At 36.5% G+C, this 26,267-nt stretch overlaps 4 non-coding genes and 7 pseudogenes across 4 annotated transcripts; 7 read left to right on the top strand and 4 right to left on the bottom strand.

Moving 5' to 3' along the window:
* Nucleotides 1–7,482: 7,482 nt before the first annotated feature.
* TRNAS-GCU (transfer RNA serine (anticodon GCU)) lies at nt 7,483–7,555 on the bottom strand. The gene has a single exon. It is a non-coding gene; the product is annotated as a tRNA-Ser (tRNA).
* Nucleotides 7,556–9,097: 1,542 nt separating this feature from the next.
* On the bottom strand, nt 9,098–9,170 carry TRNAD-GUC (transfer RNA aspartic acid (anticodon GUC)). The gene has a single exon. It is a non-coding gene; the product is annotated as a tRNA-Asp (tRNA).
* A 955-nt stretch (nt 9,171–10,125) lies between these two features.
* TRNAD-GUC (transfer RNA aspartic acid (anticodon GUC)) lies at nt 10,126–10,198 on the bottom strand. The gene has a single exon. It is a non-coding gene; the product is annotated as a tRNA-Asp (tRNA).
* Nucleotides 10,199–10,272: 74 nt separating this feature from the next.
* Nucleotides 10,273–10,345, bottom strand: TRNAD-GUC (transfer RNA aspartic acid (anticodon GUC)). The gene has a single exon. It is a non-coding gene; the product is annotated as a tRNA-Asp (tRNA).
* Nucleotides 10,346–22,209: 11,864 nt separating this feature from the next.
* Nucleotides 22,210–22,328, top strand: LOC149652537 (5S ribosomal RNA; annotated as a pseudogene).
* A 600-nt stretch (nt 22,329–22,928) lies between these two features.
* LOC149652536 (5S ribosomal RNA) lies at nt 22,929–23,047 on the top strand (annotated as a pseudogene).
* Nucleotides 23,048–23,407: 360 nt separating this feature from the next.
* LOC149652535 (5S ribosomal RNA) lies at nt 23,408–23,526 on the top strand (annotated as a pseudogene).
* Nucleotides 23,527–23,659: 133 nt separating this feature from the next.
* LOC149652534 (5S ribosomal RNA) lies at nt 23,660–23,762 on the top strand (annotated as a pseudogene).
* Nucleotides 23,763–23,885: 123 nt separating this feature from the next.
* LOC149652533 (5S ribosomal RNA) lies at nt 23,886–24,004 on the top strand (annotated as a pseudogene).
* Nucleotides 24,005–24,366: 362 nt separating this feature from the next.
* LOC149652532 (5S ribosomal RNA) lies at nt 24,367–24,485 on the top strand (annotated as a pseudogene).
* Nucleotides 24,486–24,622: 137 nt separating this feature from the next.
* LOC149652531 (5S ribosomal RNA) lies at nt 24,623–24,741 on the top strand (annotated as a pseudogene).
* The last annotated feature ends 1,526 nt before the right edge of the window (nt 24,742–26,267 follow it).

Here is a 26,267-nt window from a genome sequence, read left to right as displayed (position 1 = left end):
GGCTCGTAACTCTGTTTCTACTGGAGATACGGGGATGTCCTTTGAGTATGTTATAGTCCAATTTGTCCCCCATCTAACCATACTAACAACATTGAGCTACGACAAACAGCAGTCGAGTAATTAAGCTAATCGTAAACAAACAAACCCCTCCATAGGAAATGCATTAGACTATACTTTGCAGGCCCATAACTCTGTGTCTACTAGAGATACGGGGATGTCCTTAGGATATGTTATAGTCCAAATTGTCCCCCATCTAACCATACTAAAAACTTTGGGCTACGACAAACAGGGGCCGAGTACTTAAGCAAAACGTAACGAAACAAACCCCCTCCATAGGAAATGCATTAGACTAAATTCTGGAGGCTCGTAACTCTGGTTCTACCAGAGATACGGGGATGTAAATAATGTGACCTTGACACAAATGTTCGGATAATTATAAAAAAAAACTTCGCGGTTTCGAACCTGTGGCCTTCCGGGAGTGAGGCGGATGCGATAACCGCTACACTAAAGATATGTTATTATTTTTAATCGAAAGAACAGGGTCAAGTAATTAAGCAATACGTGAAAAAACAAACCCCTCCATAGAAAATGCATTAGACTATACTTTGCAGTCTCCTAACTCTGTTTCTACTGGAGATACGGGGATGTCCTTTAAGTATGTTATAGTCCAATTTGTCCCCCATCTAACCATACTAAAAATATTGAGCTACGACCAACAGGGGCCGAGTAATTAAGCTAAACGTAAACAAACAACCCGTCCATAGGAAATGCAGTAGACTATATTTTGCAGGCCCATAACTCTGTGTCTACTAGAGATACGGGGATGTCCTTAGGATATGTTATAGTCCAAATTGTCCCCCATCTAACCATACTAAAAACTTTGGGCTACGACAAACAGGGGCCGAGTACTTAAGCAAAACGTAACGAAACAAACCCCCTCCATAGGAAATGCATTAGACTATACTTTGCAGGCTCGTAAATCTGTTTGTCGTAGCCCAAAGTTTTTAGTATGGTTAGATGGGGACAATTTGGACTATAACATATCCTAAGGACATCCCCGTATCTCTAGTAGACACAGAGTTATGGGCCTGCAAAATATAGTCTAATGCATTTCCTATGGACGGGTTGTTTGTTTACGTTTAGCTTAATTACTCGGCCCTTGTTTGTCGTAGCTCATTATTTGTAGTATGGTTAGATGGGGGACAAATTGGACTATAACATACTCAAAGGACATCCCCGTATCTCCAGTAGAAACAGATTTACGAGCCTGCAAAGTATAGTCTAATGCATTTCCTATGGAGGGGGTTTGTTTCGTTACGTTTTGCTTAAGTACTCGGCCCCTGTTTGTCGTAGCCCAAAGGTTTTAGTATGGTTAGATGGGGGACAATTTGGACTATAACATATCCTAAGGACATCCCCGTATCTCTAGTAGACACAGAGTTATGGGCCTGCAAAATATAGTCTACTGCATTTCCTATGGACGGGTTGTTTGTTTACGTTTAGCTTAATTACTCGGCCCCTGTTGGTCGTAGCTCAATATTTTTAGTATGGTTAGATGGGGGACAAATTGGACTATAACATACTTAAAGGACATCCCCGTATCTCCAGTAGAAACAGAGTTAGGAGCCTGCAAAATATAGTCTAATGCATTTTCTATGGAGGGGTTTGTTTTTTCACGTATTGCTTAATTACTTGACCCTGTTCTTTCGATTAAAAATAATAACATATCTTTAGTGTAGCGGTTATCGCATCCGCCTCACTCCCGGAAGGCCACAGGTTCGAAACCGCGAAGTTTTTTTTTATAATTATCCGAACATTTGTGTCAAGGTCACATTATTTACATCCCCGTATCTCTGGTAGAACCAGAGTTACGAGCCTCCAGAATTTAGTCTAATGTATTTCCTATGGAGGGGGTTTGTTTGTTTACGATTAGCTTAATTACTCGACTACTGTTTGTCGTAGCCCTAATTCTTGGTATGGCTAGATGAAGGACAAATTGGTCTATAACATACTCAAAGGACATCCCCGTATCTCCAGTAGAAACAGAGTTACGAGCCTGCAAAATTTATTTTCAAAAATCAAAAGTAACCTTCTAACAATAAGTGAGACAAAAAATAAGTTGACGACGATATTGCGGTAGCCTCAAGTTTAAAGTATCCTTGTATGGGGAGCAAAGAGTACTATAACATATCCAAAGGAGATCCCAGTATCTCTTGTAGAACAAGAGTTATGAGCCTCCAAAATTTAGTGCAAAAATCATAAGTAACATAATAAAAATAAGTGAGACGATACAAAAGTTGACGAACATTTTGCTTAATATCTCGGACCCTGTTTGTCCTAGCTCAATGTTTTTAGTATGGTTAGATGGGGGACAATTTGGACTATAACATATCCTAAGGACATCCCCGTATCTCTAGTAGACACAGAGTTATGGGCCTGCAAAATATAGTCTAATGCATTTCCTATGGACGGGTTGTTTGTTTACGTTTAGCTTAATTACTCGGCCCCTGTTGGTCGTAGCTCAATATTTTTAGTATGGTTAGATGGGGGACAAATTGGACTATAACATACTCAAAGGACATCCCCGTATCTCCAGTAGAAACAGAGTTAGGAGCCTGCAAAGTATAGTCTAATGCATTTTCTATGGAGGGGTTTGTTTTTTCACGTATTGCTTAATTACTTGACCCTGTTCTTTCGATTAAAAATAATAACATATCTTTAGTGTAGCGGTTATCGCATCCGCCTCACTCCCGGAAGGCCACAGGTTCGAAACCGCGAAGTTTTTTTTTATAATTATCCGAACATTTGTGTCAAGGTCACATTATTTACATCCCCGTATCTCTGGTAGAACCAGAGTTACGAGCCTCCAGAATTTAGTCTAATGTATTTCCTATGGAGGGGGTTTGTTTGTTTACGATTAGCTTAATTACTCGACTACTGTTTGTCGTAGCCCTAATTCTTGGTATGGCTAGATGAAGGACAAATTGGTCTATAACATACTCAAAGGACATCCCCGTATCTCCAGTAGAAACAGAGTTACGAGCCTGCAAAATTTATTTTCAAAAATCAAAAGTAACCTTCTAACAATAAGTGAGACAAAAAATAAGTTGACGACGATATTGCGGTAGCCTCAAGTTTAAAGTATCCTTGTATGGGGAGCAAAGAGTACTATAACATATCCAAAGGAGATCCCAGTATCTCTTGTAGAACAAGAGTTATGAGCCTCCAAAGTTTAGTGCAAAAATCATAAGTAACATAATAAAAATAAGTGAGACGATACAAAAGTTGACGAACATTTTGCTTAATATCTCGGACCCTGTTTGTCCTAGCTCAATGTTTTTAGTATGGTTAGATGGGGGACAATTTGGACTATAACATATCCTAAGGACATCCCCGTATCTCTAGTAGACACAGAGTTATGGGCCTGCAAAGTATAGTCTAATGCATTTGCTATGGACGGGTTGTTTGTTTACGTTTAGCTTAATTACTCGGCCCCTGTTTGTCGTAGCTCAATGTTTTTAGTATGGTTAGATGGGGGACAAATTGGACTATAACATACTCAAAGGACATCCCCGTATCTCCAATAGAAACAGAGTTACGAGCCTGCAAACTATAGTCTAATGCATTTCCTATGGAGGGGGTTTGTTTCGATACGTTTTGCTTAAGTACTCGGCCCCTGTTTGTCGTAGCCCAAAGTTTTTAGTATGGTTAGATGGGGGACAATTTGGACTATAACATATCCTAAGGACATCCCCGTATCTCTAGTAGACACAGAGTTATGGGCCTGCAAAGTATAGTCTAATGCATTTCCTATGGAGGGGTTTGTTTGTTTACGATTAGCTTAATTACTCGACTACTGTTTGTCGTAGCTCAATGTTTTTAGTATGGTTAGATGGGGGACAAATTGGACTATAACATACTCAAAGGACATCCCCGTATCTCCAGTAGAAACAGAGTTACGAGCCTGCAAAATATAGTCTAATGCATTTTCTATGGAGGGGTTTGTTTGTTCACGTATTGCTTAATTACTTGACCCTGTTCTTTCGATTAAAAATAATAACATATCTTTAGTGTAGCGGTTATCGCATCCGCCTCACTCTCGGAAGGCCACAGGTTCGAAACCACGAATTTTTTTTTTTTGTTTGGAACATGCAAAGACCTTTATAATTATCCGAACATTTGTGTCAAGGTCACATTATTTACATCCCCGTATCTCTGGTAGAACCAGAGTTACGAGCCTCCAGAATTTAGTCTAATGTATTTCCTATGGAGGGGTTTGTTTGTATACGATTAGCTTAATTACTCGACTACTGTTTGTCGTAGCCCTAATTCTTAGTATGGCTAGATGGGGGACAAATTGGTCTATAACATACTCAAAGGACATCCCCGTATCTCCAGTAGAAACAGAGTTACGAGCCTGCAAAGTATATTTTCAAAAATCAAAAGTAACCTTCTAACAATAAGTGAGACAAAAAGTATGTTGACGACGATATTGAGGTAGCCTCAAGTTTAAAGTATCCTTGTATGGGGAGCAAAGAGTACTATAACATATCCAAAGGAGATCCCAGTATCTCTTGTAGAACAAGAGTTATGAGCCTCCAAAGTTTAGTGCAAAAATCATAAGTAACATAATAAAAATAAGTGAGACGATACCAAAGTTGACGAACATTTTGCTTAATATCTCGGCTCTACGACAAACAGGGGCCGAACCACCAACCTATTGGTTAACAGCCGAACGCGCTAACCATTGCGCCACGGAAGCCCAAAAATTAAATGCTCGTCAGGTATTGTGTAAAAACCTTGACTTTTTACGTCACATCTGAGACCTCACAACACCGTTCCCGGATGGGCTCGAACCACTAACCTATAGGTTAACAGCCGAACGCGCTAACCATTGAGCCACGGAAGCTCAGAAATTAAATGGTTGTCACGTATTGTGGAAAAGTTATGACCTTTTACGCTACATCTGAGACCCCACAACACCTCTCCCGGGTGGGCTCGTACCACCAACCTTTCGATTAACAGCTGATCGCGCTAACCATTGCGTCACGGAAACCCAAAAATTAAATGTTCGTCAGGTATTGTGGAAAAACTCTGACATTTTACGTTACATCTGAGACCTCACAACACCGCTCCCGGATGGGCTCGAACCACCAACCTATTGGTTAACAGCCGAACGCACTAACCATTGAGCCACGGAAGCCCAAAGTTAAATGCTCGTCAGGTATTGTGTAAAAACCTTGACTTTTTACGTCACATCTGAGACCTCACAACACCGCTCCCGGATGGGCTCGAACCACCAACCTATTGGTTAACAGCCGAACGCGCTAACCATTGAGCCACGGAAGCTCAGAAATTAAATGGTTGTCACGTATTGTGGAAAAGTTTTGACTTTTTACGCTACATATGAGACCCTACAACACCTCTCCCGGGTGGGCTCGAACCTTCAACCTTTCGATTAACAGCCGAACGCGCTAACCATTGCCCCAAGGAACCCCAAAAATTAAATGTTCGTCAGGTATTGTGGAAAAACTCTGACATTTTACGTTACATCTGAGACCTCACAACACCGCTCCCGGATGGGCTCGAACCACCAACCCATTGGTTAACAGCCGAACGCGCTAACCATTGCGCCACGGAAGCCCAAAAATTAAATGGTCGTCAGGTGTTGTGGAAAAAACCTTGACTTTTTACGTCACATCTGAGACCTCACAACACCGCTCCCGGATGAGCTCGAACCACCAACCTATTGGTTAACAGCCGAACGCGCTAACCATTGAGCCACGGAAGCTCAGAAATTAAATGATTGTCACGTATTGTGGATAAGTTTTGACTTTTTACGCTACATATGAGACCCTACAACACCTCTCCCGGGTGGGCTCGAACCTTCAACCTTTCGATTAACAGCCGAACGCGCTAACCATTGCCCCAAGGAACCCCAAAAATTAAATGTTCGGCAGGTATTGTGGAAAAACCTTGAATTTTTACGTTACATTTGAGATCCCACAACACCGCTCCCGGGTGGGCTCGAACCACCAACCTATTGGTTAACAGCCGAACGCGCTAATCATTGAGCCACGGAAGCTCAGAAATTAATTGTTGTCACGTATTGTGGAAAAGTTTTGACTTTTTACGCTACATCTGAGACCCCACAACACCTCTCCCGGGAGGGCTCAAACCACCAGTCTTTTGAATAGCAGCTGAACGCGATAACCATTGCGCCACGGAAGCCCAAAAATTAAATGGTCGTCAGGTATTTTGGAAAAACCTTGACTTTTAACGTCACATCTGAGACGTCACAATACCGCTCCCGGATGGGCTCGAACCACCAACCGATTGGTTAACAGCCGAACGCGCTAACCATTGAGCCACGGAAGCCCAAAGTTAAATGCTCGTCAGGTATTGTGTAAAAACGTTGACTTTTTACGTCACATCTGAGACCTCACAACACCGCTCCCGGATGGGCTCGAACCACCAACCTATTGGTTAACAGCCGAACGCGCTAACCATTGAGCCACGGAAGCTCAGAAATTAAATGGTTGTCACGTATTGTGGAAAAGTTTTGACTTTTTACGCTACATCTGAGACCCCACAACACCTCTCCCGGGTGGGCTCGAACCTTCAACCTTTCGATTAACAGCTGAACGCGCTAATCATTGCGCCACGGAAGCCCAAAAATTAAATGTTCGTCAGGTATTGTGATAAAAACTCTGACATTTTACGTTACATCTGAGACCTCACAACACCGCTCCCGGATGGGCTCGAGCCACACACCTATTGGTTAACAGCCGAACGCGCTAACCTTTGAGCCACGGAAGCTCAGAAATTAAATGGTTGTCAGGTATTGTGGATAAGTTATGACTTTTTACGTTACATCTGAGACCCTACAACACCTCTTCCGGTTGGGCTCGAACCACCAACCTTTCGGTAAACAGCCGAACGCGCTAACCATTGCGCCAAGAAAGCCCAATAATTTAATGGTCGTCAGGTATTGTGGCAAAACTTTGGCTTTCTACGGTACATTTGAGATCCCACACCAACCGCTCCCGGGTGGGCTCGAACCACCAACCTATTGGTTAACAGCCGAACGCGCTAACCATTGCCCCAAGGAACCAAAAAAATTAAATGTTCGTCAGGTATTGTGGAAAAACCTTGAATTTTTACGTTACATTTGAGATCCCACAACACCGCTCCCGGGTGGGCTCGAACCACCAACCTATTGGTTAACAGCCGAACGCGCTAATCATTGAGCCACGGAAGCTCAGAAATTAAATGGTTGTCACGTATTGTGGAAAAGTTTTGACTTTTTACGCTACATCTGAGACCCCACAACACCTCTCCCGGGTGGGCTCGTACCACCAACCTTTCGATTAACAGCTGAACGCGCTAACCATTGCGCCACGGAAGCCCAAAAGTTAAATGTTCGACAGGTATTGTGGAAAAACTCTGACATTTTATGTTACATTTGAGACCTCACAACACCGCTCCCGGATGGGCTCAAACCACCAACCTTTTGAATAGCAGCCGAACGCGCTAACCATTGCGCCACGGAAGCCCAAAAGCTAAATGCCCGTCAGGTATTGTGCAAAAACCATGACTTTTTACGTCACATCTGAGACCTCACAACACCGCTCCCGGATGGGCTCGAACCACCAACCTATTGGTTAACAGCCGAACGCGCTAACCATTGCGCCACGGAAGCCCAAAAGTTAAATGCTCGTCAGGTATTGTGCAAAAACCATGACTTTTTACGTCACATCTGAGACCTCACAACACCGCTCCCGGATGGGCTCGAACCACCAACCTATTGGTTAACAGCCGAACGCGCTAACCATTGAGCCACGGAAGCTCAGAAATTTAATGGTTGTCAGGTGTTGTGGAAAAACTTTGGCTTTCTACGTTACATTTGAGACCCCACAACACCTCTCCCGGGTGGGCTCGAACCACCAACCTTTCGATTAACAGCTGAACGCGCTAACCATTGCGCCACGGAATCCCAAAAATTAAATGCTCGTCAGGTATTGTGTAAAAACCTTGACTTTTTACGTCACATCTGAGACCTCACAACACCGCTCCCGGATGGGCTCGAACCACCAACCTATTGGTTAACAGCCGAACGCGCTAACCATTGCGCCACGGAAGCCCAAAAGTTAAATGCTCGTCAGGTATTATGTAAAAACCTTGACTTTTTACGTCACATCTGAGACCTCACAACACCGCTCCCGGATGGGGTCGAACCACCAACCTATTGGTTAACAGCCGAACGCGCTAACCATTGAGCCACAGAAGCTCAGAAATTAAATGGTTGGCAGGTATTGTGGAAAACCTTGACTTTTTACGTCACATCTGAGACCTCACAACACCGCTCCCGGATGGGCTCGAACCACCAATCTATTGGTTAAAAGCCGAACGTGCTAACCATTGCGCCACGGAAGCCCAAAAGTTAAATGGTCGTCAGGTATTGTGGGAAAACTTTGGCTTTCTACGTTACATTTGAGATCACACAACACTGCTCCCGGATGGGCTCGAACCACCAACCTATTGGTTAACAGCCGAACGCGCTAACCATTGATCCACGGAAGCTCAGAAATTAAATGGTCGTCAGGTATTGTGGAAAAACTTTGACTTTTTACGTCACATCTGAGACCTCACAACACCGCTCCCGGGTGGGCTCGAACCACCAACCTTTCGATTAACAGCTGAACGCGCTAACCATTGCAACACGGAAGCCCAAAAATTAAATGTTCGTCAGGTATTGTGGAAAAACTTTGGATTTTTACGTTACATCAGAGATCTCACAACACCGCTCCCGGGTGGGCTCGAACCACCAACCTTTCGATTAACAGCTGAACGCGCTAACCATTGCAACACGGTAGCCCAAAAATTAAATGTTCGTCAGGTATTGTGAAAGACTTTGGCTTTTTACGTTACATTTGAAACTTCACAACACCGCACCCGGGTGGGCCTGAATCACCAACCTTTTCTTTAACATCCGAACGCGCTAACCACGGAGCCAAAGAAGCCCAAAAATTAAATGGTCGTCAGGTATTGTGGAAAAACTTTGACTTTTTACGTTACATCTGAGATCTCACAACACCGCTCCCGGATGGGCTCGAACCACCAACCTTTCGATTGACTGTCGAACGCGCTAACCATTGAGCCATGGAAGCTCAGAAAATAAATGGCCGTCAGGTATTATGGAAAAACTTTGACTTTTTACGTCACATCTGAGACCTCACAACACCGCTCCCGGGTGGGCTCGAACCACCAACCTTTCGATTAACAGCTGAACGCGCTAACCATTGCAACACGGAAGCCCAAAAATTAAATGTTCGTCAGGTATTGTGGAAAAACTTTGACTTTTTACGTTACATCAGAGATCTCACAACACCGCTCCCGGGTGGCCTCGAAATAACAACCTTTCGATTAACAGCTGAACGCGCTAACCATTGCAACACGGAAGCCCAAAAATTAAATGTTCGTCAGGTATTGTGGAAAAACTTTGGCTTTTTACGTTACATTTGAAACTTCACAACACCGCACCCGGGTGGTCCCGAACCACCAACCTTTTGTTTAACATCCGAACGCGCTAACCATGGAGCCAAAGAAGCCCAAAAATTAAATGGTCGTCAGGTATTGTGGAAAAACTTTGACTTTTTAAGTTACATCTGAGATCTCACAACACCGCTCCCGGATGGGCTACAACCACCAACCTTTCGCTTAACAGCCGAACTTGCTAACCATTGAGCCATGGAAGCTCAGAAAATAAATGGCCGTCAGGTATTGTGGAAAAACTTTGGATTTTACAATACATCTAAGACCTCACAACACCGCTCCCGGATGGGCTCGAACCACCAACCTTTCGGTTAACAGCCGAACGCGCTAACCATTGCGCAACGGAAGCCCAAAAATTAAATGTTCGTCAGGTATTGTGGAAAAGCTTTGGATTTTTACGTTACATTTGAGATCTCACAACACCGCTCCCGGGTGGGCTCGAACCACCAACCTTTCGGTTAACAGCCGAACGCGCTAACCATTGAGCCTTGGAAGCCCAAAAATTAAATGTTCGTCAGGTATTGTGGAAAAACTTTGGATTTTTACGTTACATCTGAGATCTCACAACACCGCTCCCGGGTGGGCTCGAACCACCAACCTTTCGATTGACAGTCGATCGCGCTAACCATTGAGCCATGGAAGCTCAGAAAATAAATGGCCGTCAGGTATTGTGGAAAAACTTTGGATTTTTACGTTACATTTGAGATCTCACAACACCGCTCCCGGGTGGGCTCGAACCACCAACCTTTCGATTGACAGTCAAACGCGCTAACCATTGAGCCATGGAAGCTCACAAAATAAATGGCCGTCAGGTATTGTGGAAAAACTTTGGATTTTTACGTTACATTTGAGATCTCACAACACCGCTCCCGAGTGTGCTCGAACCACCAACCTTTCTTTTAACAGCTGAACGCGCTAACCATTGCGCAACGGAAGCCCCAAAAATTAAATGTTCGTCAGGTATTGTGGAAAAACTTTGAATTTTTACGTTACATTTGAGATCTCACAACACCGCTCCCGGGTGGGCTCGAAATACCAACCTTTCGATTAACAGCTGAACGCGCTAACCATTGCAACACGGAAGCCCAAAAATTAAATGTTCGTCAGGTATTGTGGAAAAACTTTGGCTTTTTACGTTACATTTGAAACTTCACAACACCGCACCCGGGTGGGCCCGAACCACCAACCTTTTTTTTAACATCCGAACGCGCTAACCATGGAGCCAAAGAAGCCCAAAAATTAAATGGTCGTCAGGTATTGTGGAAAAACTTTGACTTTTTAAGTTACATCTGAGATCTCACAACACCGCTCCCGGATGGGCTCGAACCACCAACCTTTCGGTTAACAGCCGAACGCGCTAACCATTGTGCAACGGAAGCCCAAAAATTAAATGTTCGTCAGGTATTGTGGAAAAACTTTGGATTTTTACGTTACATTTGAGATCTCACAACACCGCTCCCGAGTGTGCTCGAACCACCAACCTTTCTTTTAACAGCTGAACGCGCTAACCATTGCGCAACGGAAGCCCCAAAAATTAAATGTTCGTCAGGTATTGTGGAAAAACTTTGGATTTTTACGTTATATTTGAGATCTCACAACACCGCTCCCGAGTGGGCTCGAACCACCAACCTTTCTCTTAACAGCTGAACGCGCTAACCATTGCGCAACGGAAGCCCAAAAATTATATGTTCGTCAGGTATTGTGGAAAAACTTTGAATTTTTACGTTACATTTGAGATCTCACAACACCGCTCCCGGGTGGGCTCGAACCACCAACCTTTCGATTAACAGCTGAACGCGCTAACCATTGCAACACGGAAGCCCAAAAATTAAATGTTCGTCAGGTATTGTGGAAAAACTTTGGCTTTTTACGTTACATTTGAAACTTCACAACACCGCACCCGGGTGGGCCCGAACCACCAACCTTTTGTTTAACATCCGAACGCGCTAACCATGGAGCCAAAGAAGCCCAAAAATTAAATGGTCGTCAGGTATTGTGGAAAAACTTTGACTTTTTAAGTTACATCTGAGATCTCACAACACCGCTCCCGGATGGGCTCGAACCACCAACCTTTCGGTTAACAGCCGAACGCGCTAACCATTGCGCAACGGAAGCCCAAAAATTAAATGTTCGTCAGGTATTGTGGAAAAACTTTGGATTTTTACGTTACATTTGAGATCTCACAACACCGCTCCCGAGTGTGCTCGAACCACCAACCTTTCTTTTAACAGCTGAACGCGCTAACCATTGCGCAACGGAAGCCCCAAAAATTAAATGTTCGTCAGGTACTGTGGAAAAACTTTGAATTTTTACGTTACATTTGAGAAATTTTTGACCGAATTCAGCTTAATTCCCTATAAAACACTCAATAAAAGTGATTTCATCTCGATTGAACAATAATTAAAAATTTACCTCGATTTTTAATAACATTTTCAAAATCGACGTTTCACGGCCAAAGAAGCTTACTTTGACTATTTCTTCACTATTTTCAAATATGTTCACTGAAACCATTATTTTTATACATTTTGCTTTAATTCAAGCAAATGTAACGATATTCAATCAAAAAACTGTTAAAATTAAATTTTTCAATAAGAAATCGTTGTCACGGATTTTGTATCTTGAAGAAAAAAAACCTGCGATTTTTTCGGTACTTTTTTGAATGAATTTTTTTCTGGAGAAATTTTTGACCGAATTCAGCTTAATTCCCTATAAAACACTCATTAAAAGTGATTTCATCTCGATTGAACAATAATTAAAAATGTACCTCGATTTTTAATAACATTTTAAAAATCGACGTTTCACGGCCAAAGAAGCATATTTTGAGTATTTCTTCACTATTTTCAAAAATAACCACTGAAACCATTATTTTTATACTTTTTGCTTTAATTCAAGCAAATGTAACGATATTCATTCAACAAACTGTTAAAATTCAATTTTAAATAAGAAATCGTTGTCACGGATTTTGTATCTTGAAGAAAAAAACATGGGATTTTTTCGGTACACTTTTGAATGCATTTTTTTCTGGAGAAATTTTTGACCGAATTCAGCTTAATTCCCTATAAAACACTCAATAAAAGTGATTTCATCTCGATTGAACAATAAATAAAAATGTACCTCGATTTTTAATAACATTTTCAAAATCGACGTAACTCGGCCAAAGAAAAACATTTTGAGTATTTGTTCACTGTTTTCAAATATAACCACTGAAACCATTATTTTTGTAATTTTTGCGTTAATTCAAGCAAATGTAACGATATTCATTCAACAAACTGTTAAAATTCAATTTTAAATAAGAAATCGTTGTCACGGATTTTGTATCTTGAAGAAAAAAAACATGCGATTTTTTCGGTACACTTTTGAATGCATTTTTTTCTGGAGAAATGTTTGACCGAATTCAGCTTAATTCCCTATAAAACACTCATTGAAAGTGATTTCATCTCGATTGAACAATAATTAAAAACTTACCTCGATTTTTAATAACATTTTCAAAATCGACGTTTCACGGCCAAAGAAGCTTACTTTGACTATTTCTTCACTATTTTCAAATATGTTCACTGAAACCATTATTTTTATACTTTTTGCTTTAATTCAAGCAAATGTAACGATATTCAATCAAAAAACTGTTAAAATTAAATTTTTCAATAAGAAATCGTTGTCACGGATTTTGTATCTTGAAGAAGAAAAACATGCGATTTTTTCGGTACTTTTTTGAATGCATTTTTTTCAGGAGAAATTTTTGACCGAATTCAGCTTAATTCCCTATAAAACACTCATTAAATGTAATTTCATCTCGATTGAACAATAAATAAAAATGTACCTCGATTTTTAATAACATTTTCAAAATCGACGTTTCACGGCCAAAGAAGCATATTTTGAGTATTTCTTCACTATTTTCAAAAATTACCACTGAAACCATTATTTTTATACTTTTTGCTTTAATTCAAGCAAATGTAACGATATTCATTCAAAAAACTGTTAAAATTCAATTTTTCAATAAGAAATCGTATTCACGGATTTTGTGTCATGAAGAAGAAAAACCTGCGATTTTTTCGGTACTTTTTTGAATGAATTTTTTTCTGGAGAAATTTTTGACCGAATTCAGCTTAATTCCCTATAAAACACTCATTAAAAGTGATTTCATCTCCATTGAACAATAATTAAAAATGTACCTCGATTTTTAATAACATTTTAAAAATCGACGTTTCACCGCCAACGAAGCATATTTTGAGTATTTCTTCACTATTTTCAAAAATAACCACTGAAACCATTATTTTTATACTTTTTGCTTTAATTGAAGCAAATGTAACGATATTCATTCAACAAACTGTTAAAATTCAATTTTAAATAAGAAATCGTTGTCACGGATTTTGTATCTTGAAGAAAAAAAACATGCGATTTTTTCGGTACTTTTTTGAATGCATTTTTTTCTGGAGAAATTTTTGACCGAATTCAGCTTAATTCCCTATAAAACACTCAATAAAAGTGATTTCATCTCGATTGAACAATAATTAAAAATTTACCTCGATTTTTAATAACATTTTCAAAATCGACGTTTCACGGCCAAAGAAGCTTACTTTGACTATTTCTTCACTATTTTCAAATATGTTCACTGAAACCATTATTTTTATACTTTTTGCTTTAATTCAAGCAAATGAAACGATATTCAATCAAAAAACTGTTAAAATTAAATTTTTCAATAAGAAATCGTTGTCACGGATTTTGTATCTTGAAGAAGAAAAACATGCGATTTTTTCGGTACTTTTTTGAATGCATTTTTTTCAGGAGAAATTTTTTACCGAATTCAGCTTAATTCCCTATAAAACACTCATTGAAAGTGATTTCATCTCGATTGAACAATAATTAAAAATTTACCTCGATTTTTAATAACATTTTCAAAATCGACGTTTCACGGCCAAAGAAGCTTACTTTGACTATTTCTTCACTATTTTCAAATATGTTCACTGAAACCATTATTTTTATACTTTTTGCTTTAATTCAAGCAAATGTAACGATATTCAATCAAAAAACTGTTAAAATTAAATTTTTCAATAAAAAATCGTTGTCACGGATTTTGTATCTTGAAGAAAAAAAACCTGCGATTTTTTCGGTACTTTTTTGAATGAATTTTTTTCTGGAGAAATTTTTGACCGAATTCAGCTTAATTCCCTATAAAACACTCATTAAAAGTGATTTCATCTCGATTGAACAATAATTAAAAATGTACCTCGATTTTTAATAACATTTTAAAAATCGACGTTCACCGCCAACGAAGCATATTTTGAGTATTTCTTCACTATTTTCAAAAATAACCACTGAAACCATTATTTTTATACTTTTTGCTTTAATTGAAGCAAATGTAACGATATTCATTCAACAAACTGTTAAAATTCAATTTTAAATAAGAAATCGTTGTCACGGATTTTGTATCTTGAAGAAATAAAACATGCGATTTTTTCGGTACACTTTTGAATGCATTTTTTTCTGGAGAAATTTTTGACCGAATTCAGCTTAATTCCCTATAAAACACTCAATAAAAGTGATTTCATCTCGATTGAACAATAAATAAAAATGTACCTCGATTTTTAATAACATTTTCAAAATCGACGTAACTCGGCCAAAGAAAAACATTTTGAGTATTTGTTCACTGTTTTCAAATATAACCACTGAAACCATTATTTTTGTAATTTTTGCGTTAATTCAAGCAAATGTAACGATATTCATTCAACAAACTGTTAAAATTCAATTTTAAATAAGAAATCGTTGTCACGGATTTTGTATCTTGAAGAAAAAAAACATGCGATTTTTTCGGTACACTTTTGAATGCATTTTTTTCTGGAGAAATGTTTGAGCGAATTCAGCTTAATTCCCTATAAAACACTCATTGAAAGTGATTTCATCTCGATTGAACAATAATTAAAAATTTACCTCGATTTTTAATAACATTTTCAAAATCGACGTTTCACGGCCAAAGAAGCATACTTTGAGTATTTCTTCACTATTTTCAAATATATTCATTGAAACCATTATTTTTATACTTTTTGCTTTAATTCAAGCAATGTAACGATATTCATTCAAAAAACTGTTAAAATTCAATTTTCAATAAGAAATCGTATTCACGGATTTTGTGTCTTGAAGAAGAAAAACCTGCGATTTTTTCGGTACTTTTTTGAATGAATTTTTTTCTGGAGAAATTTTTGACCGAATTCAGCTTAATTCCCTATAAAAAACTCATTAAAAGTGATTTCATCTCGATTGAACAATAATTAAAAATGTACCTCGATTTTTAATAACATTTTCAAAATCGACGTTTCACGGCCAAAGAAGCTTACTTTGACTATTTCTTCACTATTTTCAAATATGTTCACTGAAACCATTATTTTTATACTTTTTGCTTTAATTCAAGCAAATGTAACGATATTCAATCAAAAAACTGTTAAAATTAAATTTTTCAATAAGAAATCGTTGTCACGGATTTTGTATCTTGAAGAAGAAAAACATGCGATTTTTTCGGTACTTTTTTGAATGCATTTTTTTCAGGAGAAATTTTTGACCGAATTCAGCTTAATTCCCTATAAAACACTCATTGAAAGTGATTTCATCTCGATTGAACAATAATTAAAAATTTACCTCGATTTTTAATAACATTTTCAAAATCGACGTTTCACGGCCAAAGAAGCTTACTTTGACTATTTCTTCACTATTTTCAAATATGTTCTCTGAAACCATTAATTTTATACTTTTTGCTTTAATTCAAGCAAATGTAACGATATTCAATCAAAAAACTGTTAAAATTAAATTTTTCAATAAGAAATCGTTGTCACGGATTTTGTATCTTGAAGAAGAAAAACATGCGATTTTTTCGGTACTTTTTTGAATGCATTTTTTTCAGGAGAAATTTTTGACCGAATTCAGCTTAATTCCCTATAAAACACTCATTGAAAGTGATTTCATCTCGATTGAACAATAAATATAAATGTACCTCGATTTTTAATAACATTTTCAAAATCGACGTTTCACGACCAAAGAAGCATATTTTGAGTATTTCTTCACTATTTTCAAAAATAACCACTGAAACCATTATTTTTATACTTTTTGCTTTAATTCAAGAAAATGAAACGATATTCATTCAACAAACTGTTAAAATTCAATTTTAAATAAGAAATCGTTGTCACGGATTTTGTATCTTGAAGAAAAAAAACATGCGATTTTTTCGGTACACTTTTGAATGCATTTTTTTCTGGAGAAATGTTTGACCGAATTCAGCTTAATTCCCTATAAAACACTCATTGAAAGTGATTTCATCTCGATTGAACAATAATTAAAAATTTACCTCGATTTTTAATAACATTTTCAAAATCGACGTTTCACGGCCAAAGAAGCATACTTTGAGTATTTCTTCACTATTTTCAAATATATTCATTGAAACCATTATTTTTATACTTTTTGCTTTAATTCAAGCAATGTAACGATATTCATTCAAAAAACTGTTAAAATTCAATTTTCAATAAGAAATCGTATTCACGGATTTTGTGTCTTGAAGAAGAAAAACCTGCGATTTTTTCGGTACTTTTTTGAATGAATTTTTTTCAGGAGAAATTTTTGACCGAATTCAGCTTAATTCCCTATAAAACACTCATTAAAAGTGATTTCATCTCGATTGAACAATAATTAAAAATGTACCTCGATTTTTAATAACATTTTCAAAATCGACGTTTCACGGCCAAAGAAGCTTACTTTGACTATTTCTTCACTATTTTCAAATATGTTCACTGAAACCATTATTTTTATACTTTTTGCTTTAATTCAAGCAAATGTAACGATATTCAATCAAAAAACTGTTAAAATTAAATTTTTCAATAAGAAATCGTTGTCACGGATTTTGTATCTTGAAGAAGAAAAACATGCGATTTTTTCGGTACTTTTTTGAATGCATTTTTTTCAGGAGAAATTTTTGACCGAATTCAGCTTAATTCCCTATAAAACACTCATTGAAAGTGATTTCATCTCGATTGAACAATAATTAAAAATTTACCTCGATTTTTAATAACATTTTCAAAATCGACGTTTCACGGCCAAAGAAGCTTACTTTGACTATTTCTTCACTATTTTCAAATATGTTCACTGAAACCATTAATTTTATACTTTTTGCTTTAATTCAAGCAAATGTAACGATATTCAATCAAAAAACTGTTAAAATTAAATTTTTCAATAAGAAATCGTTGTCACGGATTTTGTATCTTCAAGAAGAAAAACATGCGATTTTTTCGGTACTTTTTTGAATGCATTTTTTTCAGGAGAAATTTTTGACCGAATTCAGCTTAATTCCCTATAAAAAACTCATTAAAAGTGATTTCATCTCGATTGAACAATAAATTAAAATGTACCTCGATTTTTAATAACATTTTCAAAATCGACGTAACTCGGCCTAAGAAAAACATTTTGAGTATTTGTTCACTGTTTTCAAATATAACCACTGAAACCATTATTTTTGTAATTTTTGCGTTAATTCAAGCAAATGTAACGATAGTCATTCAACAAACTGTTAAAATTCAATTTTAAATAAGAAATCGTTGTCACGGATTTTGTATCTTGAAGAAAAAAAACATGCGATTTTTTCGGTACACTTTTGAATGCATTTTTTTCTGGAGAAATGTTTGACCGAATTCAGCTTAATTGCCTATAAAACACTCATTGAAAGTGATTTCATCTCGATTGAACAATAATTAAAAATTTACCTCGATTTTTAATAACATTTTCAAAATCGACGTTTCACGGCCAAAGAAGCATACTTTGAGTATTTCTTCACTATTTTCAAATATATTCATTGAAACCATTATTTTTATACTTTTTGCTTTAATTCAAGCAATGTAACGATATTCATTCAAAAAACTGTTAAAATTCAATTTTCAATAAGATATGGTATTCACGGATTTTGTGTCTTGAAGAAGAAAAACCTGTGATTTTTTCGGTACTTTTTTGAATGAATTTTTTTCTGGAGAAATTTTTGACCGAATTCAGCTTAATTTCCTATAAAACACTCATTGAAAGTGATTTCATCTCGATTGAACAATAATTAAAAATTTACCTCGATTTTTAATAACATTTTCAAAATCGACGTTTCACGGCCAAAGAAGCATACTTTGAGTATTTCTTCACTATTTTCAAATATGTTCACTGAAAGCATTAGTTTTATACTTTTTGCTTTAATTCAAGCAAATGTAACGATATTCAATCAAAAAACTGTTAAAATTAAATTTTTCAATAAGAAATCGTTGTCACGGATTTTGTATCTTGAAGAAGAAAAACATGCGATTTTTCGGTACTTTTTTGAATGCATTTTTTTCAGCAGAAATTTTTGACCGAATTCAGCTTAATTCCCTATAAAACACTCATTAAAAGTGATTTCATCTCGATTGAACAATAATTAAAAATGTACCTCGATTTTTAATAACATTTTCAAAATCGACGTTTCACGGCCAAAGAAGCTTACTTTGACTATTTCTTCACTATTTTCAAATATGTTCACTGAAACCATTATTTTTATACTTTTTGCTTTAATTCAAGCAAATGTAACGATATTCAATCAAAAAACTGTTAAAATTAAATTTTTCAATAAGAAATCGTTGTCACGGATTTTGTATCTTGAAGAAGAAAAACATGCGATTTTTTCGGTACTTTTTTGAATGCATTTTTTTCAGGAGAAATTTTTGACCGAATTCAGCTTAATTCCCTATAAAAAACTCATTAAAAGTGATTTCATCTCGATTGAACAATAAATATAAATGTACCTCGATTTTTAATAACATTTTCAAAATCGACGTTTCACGACCAAAGAAGCATATTTTGAGTATTTCTTCACTATTTTCAAAAATAACCACTGAAACCATTATTTTTATACTTTTTGCTTTAATTCAAGAAAATGAAACGATATTCATTCAACAAACTGTTAAAATTCAATTTTAAATAAGAAATCGTTGTCACGGATTTTGTATCTTGAAGAAAAAAAACATGCGATTTTTTCGGTACACTTTTGAGTGCATTTTTTTCAGGAGAAATTTTTGACCGAATTCAGCTTAATTCCCTATAAAACACTCATTGAAAGTGATTTCATCTCGATTGAACAATAATTAAAAATGTACCTCGATTTTTAATAACATTTTCAAAATCGACGTAACTCGGCCTAAGAAAAACATTTTGAGTATTTGTTCACTGTTTTCAAATATAACCACTGAAACCATTATTTTTGTAATTTTTGCGTTAATTCAAGCAAATGTAACGATATTCATTCAACAAACTGTTAAAATTCAATTTTAAATAAGAAATCGTTGTCACGGATTTTGTATCTTGAAGAAGAAAAACATGCGATTTTTTCGGTACTTTTTTGAATGCATTTTTTTCAGGAGAAATTTTTGACCGAATTCAGCTTAATTCCCTATAAAACACTCAATAAAAGTGATTTCATCTCGATTGAACAATAAATTAAAATGTACCTCGATTTTTAATAACATTTTCAAAATCGACGTAACTCGGCCTAAGAAAAACATTTTGAGTATTTGTTCACTGTTTTCAAATATAACCACTGAAACCATTATTTTTGTAATTTTTGCGTTAATTCAAGCAAATGTAACGATATTCATTCAAAAAACTGTTAAAATTCAATTTTCAGTAAGAAATCGTATTCACGGATTTTGTCTTGAAGAAGAAAAACCTGCGATTTTTTCGGTACTTTTTTGAATGAATTTTTTTCAGGAGAAATTTTTGACCGAATTCAGCTTAATTCCCTATAAAACACTCATTAAAAGTGATTTCATCTCGATTGAACAATAAATAAAAATGTACCTCGATTTTTAATAACATTTTCAAAATCGACGTTTCACGGCCAAAGAAGCATATTTTGAGTATTTCTTCACTATTTTCAAAAATAACCACTGAAACCATTATTTTTATACTTTTTGCTTTAATTCAAGCAAATGTAACGATATTCATTCAAAAAACTGTTAAAATTCAATTTTTCAATAAGAAATCGTTGTCACGGATTTTGTATCTTGAAGAAGAAAAACATGCGATTTTTTTCGGTACTTTTTTGAATGCATTTTTTTCTGGAGAAATTTTTGACCGAATTCAGCTTAATTCCCTATAAAACACTCATTGAAAGTGATTTCATCTCGATTGAACAATAATTAAAAATTTACCTCGATTTTTAATAACATTTTCAAAATCGACGTTTCACGGCCAAAGAAGCATACTTTGAGTATTTCTACACTATTTTCAAATATGTTCACTGAAAGCATTATTTTTATACTTTTTGCTTTAATTCAAGCAAATGTAACTATATTCAATCAAAAAACTGTTAAAATTAAATTTTTCAATAAGAAATCGTTGTCACGGATTTTGTATCTTGAAGAAGAAAAACATGCGATTTTTTCGGTACTTTTTTGAATGCATTTTTTTCAGGAGAAATTTTTGACCGAATTCAGCTTAATTCCCTATAAAACACTCATTAAAAGTGATTTCATCTCGATTGAACAATAAATAAAAATGTACCTCGATTTTAATAACATTTTCAAAATCGACGATTCACGGCCAAAGAAGCGTATTTTGAGTATTTCTTCACTATTTTCAAAAATAACCACTGAAACCATTATTTTTATACTTTTTGCTTTAATTCAAGCAAATGTAACGATATTCAATCAAAAAACTGTTAAAATTAAATTTTTCAATAACAAATCGTTGTCACGGATTTTGTATCTTGAAGAAGAAAAACATGCGATTTTTTCGGTACTTTTTTGAATGCATTTTTTTCAGGAGAAATTTTTGACCGAATTCAGCTTAATTCCCTATAAAACACTCATTAAAAGTGATTTCATCTCGATTGAACAATAAATAAAAATGTAACTCGATTTTTAATAACATTTTCAAAATCGACGTTTCACGGCCAAAGAAGCATATTTTGAGTATTTCTTCACTATTTTCAAATATAACCACTGTAACCATTATTTTTATACTTTTTGCATTAATTCAAGCAATGTAACGATATTCATTCAAAAAACTGTTAAAATTCAATTTTCAATAAGAAATCGTTGTCACGGATATTGTATCTTGAAGAAAAAAACATGCGATTTTTTCGGTACACTTTAGAATGCATTTTTTTGGAGAAATGTTTGACCGAATTCAGCTTAATTCCCTATAAAACACTCTTTGAAAGTGATTTCATCTTGATTGAACAATAATTAAAAATTTACCTCGATTTTTAATAACATTTTCAAAATCGACGTTTCACGGCCAAAGAAGCATACTTTGAGTATTTCTTCACTATTTTCAAATATGTTCACTGAAACCATTATTTTTATACTTTTTGCTTTAATTCAAGCAATGTAACGATATTCATTCAAAAAACTGTTAAAATTCAATTTTCAGTAAGAAATCGTATTCACGGATTTTGTGTCTTGAAGAAGAAAAACCTGCGATTTTTTCGGTACTTTTTTGAATGAATTTTTTTCTGGAGAAATTTTTGACCGAATTCAGCTTAATTCCCTATAAAACACTCATTGAAAGTGATTTCATCTCGATTGAACAATAAATTGTTTTATATATATATATATTGTTTTATAAAGATGAAAGTTAATTAAATTAAAATTATTAACTAGCACTCTCGGCAACGGCCATATCACGCTGAATACACCGGTTCTCGTCCGATCACCGAAGTTAAACAGCGTTTAGCGCAGTCAGTACTTGGGAGGGCGACCACTTAGGAACACTGTGTGCCGTTAGCTTTTTCACTTTTTTTTTCCTCTTTTAAATTCCAATAGATATGAAAAAAGCAAACATATTTTCATTTTGTTATTGTTTTAAAAAGATGAAGGTTAATTTGTCTAACTTAATTTAAATTCGAATTTTTAACTAGCACTCTCGGCAACGGCCATATCACGCTGAGAACACCGGTTCTCGTCCGATCGCCGACGTTAGCAGCGTCGAGCGCAGTCAGTACTTGGGAATACTGCGTGCCGTTGGCTTTTTCACTTTTGTTTCCTCTTTTAAATTCCACACGATATGAAAAAAGCAAACATATCTTCTTTTTGTTATTGTTTTATAAAGATGAAGGTTAATTTGTCTCACTTAATTTAAATTCGAATTTTTAACTAGCACTCTCGGCAACGGCCAAATCACGCTGAGAACACCGGTTCTCGTCCGATCGCCGACGTTAGCAGCGTCGAGCGCAGTCAGTACTTGGGAATACTGCGTGCCGTTGGTTTTTCACTTTTGTTTCCTCTTTTAAATTCTACCCGATTTGAAAAAAGCACACATATCTTCTTTTTGTTATTGTTTTATAAAGATGAAAGTTAATTAAATTCAAATTATTAACTAGCACTCTCGGCAACGGCCATATCACGCTGAACACACCGGTTTTCGTCCGAAAACCGAAGTTAAGCAGCGTCGAGCGCAGTCACTACTTGGGAGGGAGACCACTTAGGTACACTGCGTGCCGTTGGCTTTTTCACTTTTTTTCCTCTTTTAAATTCCAATAGATTTGAAAAAAGCAAACATATTTTCTTTTTGTTATTGTTTTAAAAAGATGAAGGTTAATTTGTCTCACTTAATTTAAGTTCGAATTATTATCTAGCACTCTCGGCAACGGCCATATCACGCTGAGAACACCGGTTCTCGTCCGATCGCCGACGTTAGCAGCGTCGAGCGCAGTCAGTACTTGGGAATACTGCGTGCCGTTGGCTTTTTCACTTTTGTTTCCTCTTTTAAATTCCACCCGATATGAAAAAAGCAAACATATCTTCTTTTTGTTATTGTTTTATAAAGATGAAAGTTGATTTAGTTCAAATTATTAACTAGCACTCTCGGCAACGGCCATAACACGCTGAATACACCGGTTCTCGTCCGATCACCGAAGTTAAGCAGCGTCGAGCACAGTCAGTACTTGGGAGGGAGACCACTTAGGAACACTGCGTGCGGTTGGGTTTTTCACTTTTTTTCCTCTTTTAAATTTTAATAGATATGAAAAAAGCAAACATGTTTTTTTTTGTTATTGTTTTAAAATTATGAAGGTTAATTTGTCTCACTTAATTTATTCGAATTATTAACTAGCACTCTCGGCAACGGCCATATCACGCTGAAAACACCGGTTCTCGTCCGATCACCGAAGTTAAGCAGCGTCGAGCGCAAACAGTACTTGGGAATACTGCGTGCCGTTGGCTTTTTCACTTTTGTTTCCTCTTTCAAATTCCACCAGATATGAAAAAAAGCAAACATATCTTCTTTCTGTTATTGTTTTATAAAGATGAAAGTTAATTTAAATCAAATTATTAACTAGCACTATCGGCAACGGCCATAACACGCTGAATACACCGGTTCTCGTACGATAACCGAAGTTAAGCAGCGTCGTGCGCAGTCAGTATTTGGGAGGGCGACCACTTAGGAACACTGCGTGCCGTTAGCTTTTTCACATTTTTTTTCCTCTTTTAAATTCCAACAGATATGAAAAAAGCAAACATATTTTCTTTTTGTTATTGTTTTATAAAGATGAAGGTTAATTTGTCTCACTTAATTTAAATTCGAATTATTATCTAGCACTCTCGGCAACGGCCATATCACGCTGAGAACAACGGTTCTCGTCCGATCGCCGACGTTAGCAGCGTCGAGCGCAGTCGGTCCTTGGGAATACTGCGTGCCGTTGGCTTTTTCACTTTTGTTTCCTCTTTTAAATTCCACCCGATATGAAAAAAGCAAACATATCTTCTTTTTGTTATTGTTTTATAAAGATGAAAGTTAATTAAATTAAAATTATTAACCAGCACTCTCGGCAACGGCCATATCACGCTGAATACACCGGTTCTCGTCCGATAACCGATGTTAAGCAGCGTCGAGCGCAGTCACTACTTGGGAGGGAGACCACTTAGGAACACTGCGTGCCGTTGGCTTTTTCACTTTTTTTTCCTCTTTTAAATTTTAATAGATATGAAAAAAGCAAACATGTTTTCATTTTGTTATTGTTTTAAAATGATGAAGGTTAATTTGTCTCACTTAATTTAAATTCGAATTATTAACTAGCACTCTCGGCAACGACCATATCACGCTGAATACAGCGGTTCTCGTCCGATCACCGAAGTTAAGCAGCGTCGAGCGCAGTCAGTACTTGGGAGGGAGACCACTTAGGAACACTGCGTGCCGTTTGCTTTTTCACTTTTTTTTCCTCTTTTAAATTTTAATAGATATGAAAAAAGCAAACATGTTTTCATTTTGTTATTGTTTTAAAATGATGAAGGTTAATTTGTCTCACTTAATTTAAATTTAATTTCCTATGGACGGGTTGTTTGTTTACGTTTAGCTTAATTACTCGGCCCTTGTTTGTCGTAGCTCATTATTTGTAGTATGGTTAGATGGGGGACAAATTGGACTATAACATACTCAAAGGACATCCCCGTATCTCCAGTAGAAACAGATTTACGAGCCTGCAAAGTATAGTCTAATGCATTTCCTATGGAGGGGGTTTGTTTCGTTACGTTTTGCTTAAGTACTCGGCCCCTGTTTGTCGTAGCCCAAAGTTTTTAGTATGGTTAGATGGGGGACAATTTGGACTATAACATATCCTAAGGACATCCCCGTATCTCTAGTAGACACAGAGTTATGGGCCTGCAAAATATAGTCTACTGCATTTCCTATGGACGGGTTGTTTGTTTACGTTTAGCTTAATTACTCGGCCCCTGTTGGTCGTAGCTCAATGTTTTTAGTATGGTTAGATGGGGGACAAATTGGACTATAACATACTCAAAGGACATCCCCGTATCTCCAGTAGAAACAGAGTTAGGAGCCTGCAAAGTATAGTCTAATGCATTTTCTATGGAGGGGTTTGTTTTTTCACGTATTGCTTAATTACTTGACCCTGTTCTTTCGATTAAAAATAATAACATATCTTTAGTGTAGCGGTTATCGCATCCGCCTCACTCCCGGAAGGCCACAGGTTCGAAACCGCGAAGTTTTTTTTTATAATTATCCGAACATTTGTGTCAAGGTCACATTATTTACATCCCCGTATCTCTGGTAGAACCAGAGTTACGAGCCTCCAGAATTTAGTCTAATGTATTTCCTATGGAGGGGGTTTGTTTGTCTACGATTAGCTTAATTACTCGACTACTGTTTGTCGTAGCCCTAATTCTTGGTATGGCTAGATGAAGGACAAATTGGTCTATAACATACTCAAAGGACATCCCCGTATCTCCAGTAGAAACAGAGTTACGAGCCTGCAAAATTTATTTTCAAAAATCAAAAGTAACCTTCTAACAATAAGTGAGACAAAAAATAAGTTGACGACGATATTGCGGTAGCCTCAAGTTTAAAGTATCCTTGTATGGGGAGCAAAGAGTACTATAACATATCCAAAGGAGATCCCAGTATCTCTTGTAGAACAAGAGTTATGAGCCTCCAAAGTTTAGTGCAAAAATCATAAGTAACATAATAAAAATAAGTGAGACGATACAAAAGTTGACGAACATTTTGCTTAATATCTCGGACCCTGTTTGTCCTAGCTCAATGTTTTTAGTATGGTTAGATGGGGGACAATTTGGACTATAACATATCCTAAGGACATCCCCGTATCTCTAGTAGACACAGAGTTATGGGCCTGCAAAGTATAGTCTAATGCATTTGCTATGGACGGGTTGTTTGTTTACGTTTAGCTTAATTACTCGGCCCCTGTTTGTCGT

The sequence above is a fragment of the Phalangium opilio genome, unplaced genomic scaffold, assembly GCF_054372755.1.
Source record: "Phalangium opilio isolate 3A_F unplaced genomic scaffold, DU_Popi_V2 ptg000082l_1, whole genome shotgun sequence".
Classification (NCBI taxonomy): domain Eukaryota; kingdom Metazoa; phylum Arthropoda; class Arachnida; order Opiliones; family Phalangiidae; genus Phalangium; species Phalangium opilio.
The sequence above is the reverse complement of the archived record's forward strand: the minus strand, read 5'-3'. Positions and strand labels throughout refer to the sequence as shown.